Here is a 4,588-nt window from a genome sequence, read left to right on the forward strand (position 1 = left end):
GTCGAAAAGGTATGGATTGGTTGTTGTTGTAGTTTGTTTTATTTTATTAGATGCTGAGGAAATCAACCAAATTGACAGCATTTGTGACACTCATCATATGCAAATATTTCTGCTGTCAAGAAACAGCATATTATTGTAGGAGAGAAATATTGAATAAACAGTGCAACAAGTAAATTATATACAGTGGTAAAGGGTGACAAAATACTATAAAAATAAAGAACAGAGCTACATCTAGAATGATTTTATTTACAAAAATCTGCTTTGGTTCTTAAAATTTTTAGGGACCATCTAAGTTGAAGCTATTGGTTTCTCCCTGTAAGGGTAAAGAAGGGCAAGGTAAATCCAAGACTATTAGTGCAACAGAACAATGGACCATGTGAACATCAGTCTCCGTGAGGGAGGCCAGAAGAACTACGTGGTGGTCGGTTATTACTGGTGATTGCTTTGAAAGGGATCACAATATAAGACCTTTGTTAAAACAAGGGCTAGAAAAATGTGGAAGAAAACTCAAATTATAAAAGTGACCAGATTTACTGGTCTGATGGGAACTTGTGAACCCCCTAAGACTATAATTGTTCCCCTCTTTTTTCCCTTAGTACACTTTTAAGTCTGGAACGGAGATTACCCAACCAAACAACAGACAAGGCTTTTGTGATCAATATAACCTGGGAAGAGCACACTTTATGGAACAGTTAATCACTCAAGGTAAAAATGGTAGCATTTGCCCAGAGATAAAAATCAGAAGGTAAAAAGGGCTGGGAAAGAAAGGTGAATGGAAGTAGATACAGGGAGGAAGGGAAAGGAGTGCTGTTACTACAATGAGAGGATATAATGTCACAAAACATAGCACATATGGATTGTTCAAAGGAAAACCCATTTGCTTTCTTGGTGTTCACTCAAAACACAATATAAAGTAAAAAAAAATCTTCAGAAGCTTTTCTCATGGAAAAATGAGTCATTCCTATATATTTTATGTTTCATATACAAAAATTCTTAACTGTTGTTTCACTGAATATGGTGATAATATTGAGTCAGATTTTACATGCCTTTTCTATATTGATAGCTTTTATTTTCAGCATTGGAGAAGCTCTCCCAGAGGCTTTCTTTTAATGCTTTAGTTAACACTCTGTATTTGTAGATGTTTACCTACCTCAGCCTCTCTGTATCTCTCTACTACACAGAACGGCAAAATGGAATGTGGTTTTCTCAGCCTGTACACATACCACAGCAAGAATTCCAAGACCCAGTTTAGACATTCTGCAGCTCAATGTTTAGGTCTGAGAACAACCTTTCTCTCTTGAACTCAAATACTTGGCTTTCAACACTGCTTCCTGCATGCTGGGATGGAGATGAGAAATCTTGCTCTTAATGTTGGCCCCAGGCCCCCAACCTTTAGTGAAACATAAGGCCAGGCACCAAACAGGGAGCTAGTAGAAAGAAATGCTGCTTCTTTAGCCGAGCCTGCAGCCAAATGAAGATTTGTTTTCATAACAAGTAAGACACATTTGTGGTAGGGTCTGTCAAGATGCTTCCACATTGACCTTGCTTCTTTCAGCTTGTTGGTAAATAGTAACTTTTGGTCTCATACATGCTTAGAACTTTAGGATCCTGGTATCCAGTAATGCTTGACAGTAAAGATTCCTACTCTACCCCCTTTGCTCCTTCATTGGAAAAGATAGAATTTGTTAAGCCTCTATCTCACCTGATTCCCATACAATCTTTCCCAGTTTCTACCCCTGTTCTCTAATGGGGTTTTGACTTCTGTTTCAGAAACAATTGTGCACACAATTGAGGAATACTCTCAGTCCACAGCACTATCTTTAATGAAATATTCACATTTAGTAGATAATTATTCCAGAAAAGAGGAGGAGAAAGGAATAGCCCTGAGGCTCACCTTTCTTATTTTTAACCATACAGTATTCCCTATTTGGATAGCAGCTCTGTGGCCTAGGTTTAGGTTTCTCATGAGCATAATTAAGTGTTCTTTCTAGTATTCATGTTTTCCTCAATGCTGGCCACAATTTGCTATGATCAGTACAATCGAATGTCTTTGCATAATTGATTAAATACCAGTAGACATCCTTCTGGTTCTCTTTACTTTCAACCAAGATCCAACTGACATCAGCAATAACATCCCTGATGTCATGGCCTCGTATAAATTAAACTTGAACTTCTGGCAATTCTCTGTTGATGCACTGTTTGAACTATTTTTTAAAAATATTTTTTTATTTTATATCAGTTTGGTTACAAAGTTTATACATGTTGTTTTACACTATCCTTCATTCCCATTGTGTTTTTATACAATTATTTTGAAATAATCTTCAGTAGTATTTTACTTGCATATGATAGTAATGATTTTATTTGACAATTTCCTCATTCTGTGGAACCATTTTTAGGGATGGGAATAAATACAGATCTTCTCCAGTTTTTTGACACAGCCAAGAAAATTATGGGCTGCATGTGTTTGTTGAAACATGCCAATTGGTATTCCATCATTCCTGGGGCCTTATTTTTTGTCAGTTCCTTCAATGTAGCTTGAACTTTTTCTTTTATCATTGGTTCTTGATCATAAACTGCTTCCTGAAATGGTCTGTGTCAGATGATATTTTTTTTTGGTGCAATGACTCCATAGTTTCTCAGACTGTATGCTAAGAAAATAATTTGAGAAGCTGGACTTTATGAGGAAGAATGTGTCATCAAGATTAGAGGAAGATTCATCAACACTCTGAGTTATGCAGATATTACAACCTTGCTTGCTGAAAATGAGTAGGACTTGAAATGCTGTTGCAGAAGGTACAACTACAGCCTTGCATACAAATTAAATCTTAACATGAAGAAAACAAAAATCCTCACCTCTGGGACAACAGGCAACATCTTGATAGATGAAGAAAAGATAGAAATTGTCAATGATTTCATCTTACTTGGATCCACAATCAACAACGTTGGTATCAGCAGTCAGGAAATGAAATGACGTTTTGTACTGGGAAAATTGAAGTGAAGGGCCTTGCCAAAGTGCTGAAGAGCAAAGATGCCAGTTTAAAGATGAAGGTGAACCTGGTTCAAGCCATGTTCTTTTCAATTACTTGCTATGAATCTGAGAGTTGCACAGTGAATAAAGATGACAGAAGAAGAATTGAAGACTTTGAGGTATGGAGTTGGAGAAGAGTTCTAAATCTCCCATGAACTACCAAGAAAACAAAACAAAACAATGTCTTGGAAAGGGTAGATCCAGGGTGCTTCTTAGAGGGAAGGATGGTGAAATGTCGTATCGTATACTTTGAGCATGTTGTTAGAGAGGGACCAGAACTTGAAAAAAGGACATCATGCAGGAAAAGTGGAGAGTCGATACAGAAAGATAAGACCTTCAATAGGATGAATTGACACAGTGACTGTAACAACAGGTGCAAGTGTGACAGAGATGGTGAGGATGGCCCAGGGAAGGTAGGTTCAGATCCATTGTTCATAGGGTTGCTTGAGTTGTAGTTAACTCCATGACACAACATTCAGAATATTTTTAATTCAAGAAGTGACCAGGTCCTATATTAAAGATTACAGATGATGAGAACTCAAACTTCAGTCATGAAGTTCTGAGAATCTTGAAGTCAGTTTTGAATCCTATTCTAAACTCTTTCACTACACCTGTGGAAACATAATCCAGCTTTACCTTCTAAAGACATTCAGAATGTGCCTTAAGAATCCCATTGCTACTTCTCTAATCTACATCACCTTTTACTCCCTGGTTAATTCAGTAACTTCTGAGTTCCACTAAATAATTAGTGCTTATCTGAATATATAACCCCAGAATTCACTTAAGAGAAAAACTTAGATCATGTCTCTTTTATGCTCAATACCCTGCTGTGACTGCCCATTTCTTTTGGAGAAACAGTAACAATTCATACAAGGTACAGCATAGCTCATGTCCCCTGCCTTATATATCATGATTTCTCTGCTGTCCTCTCCTACTTTTCTCCCCCCTAATCTCTCTTCTCCAGCTATTCTGATTTTCTAATTGTTTCCTAAACCCTTTCAGCAAGTTTCCCACATTTGAGCTACCTCTTCCATCTCCTCGAATCATTATTCCCTTAGATAACTTCTTGACTTGCTCTTTCGTCTTGACTCAAAATCCATCTTCTCATTGAAGCCTTTCTTGATCACCCAGAATTCTGCTCTCTTGTTGATATACTACTATTCCATCCATTTAAAAATAATCTTAATAAGATTTTAATTTTATATTGATGTATTTCAGCTAACAGATGCTGTCCTGGATGTGCTCACCAAGTTGTGCCAAGGAATCTGGAGAACAACCACTTGGCCAACTGACTGGAAGAGATCTATAGTTGTTCCCATTCCAAAGAAGGGTGATCCAATAGAGTGTGGAAACTATAGAAAAATAGAATTGATTTCACATGCAAGCAAGATTTTACTAAAGATTATCTAAAAATGACTGGAACAGCACCTCAGCAGAGAACTGCCAGAAGTCCAGGCTGTGTTTAGAAGGGATCATGGTATTAGGGATATTATAGCTGATGTTAGATGGATCTTAGCTCAAAGCAGAGAATACCAGAAGAATGTCTATCTGTGTTTCATT

At 37.2% G+C, this 4,588-nt stretch overlaps 1 pseudogene; it reads left to right on the forward strand.

The window, feature by feature from the left end:
* The window catches only part of LOC102874710, a 16,476-nt pseudogene extending 15,780 nt beyond the window's left edge, over positions 1-696 (forward strand).
* The last annotated feature ends 3,892 nt before the right edge of the window (positions 697-4,588 follow it).

The sequence above is a fragment of the Elephantulus edwardii genome, unplaced genomic scaffold (genome assembly GCF_000299155.1).
Source record: "Elephantulus edwardii isolate Elephantulus edwardi_28Jun2011 unplaced genomic scaffold, EleEdw1.0 scaffold00059, whole genome shotgun sequence".
Taxonomy (NCBI): Eukaryota; Metazoa; Chordata; class Mammalia; order Macroscelidea; family Macroscelididae; genus Elephantulus; species Elephantulus edwardii.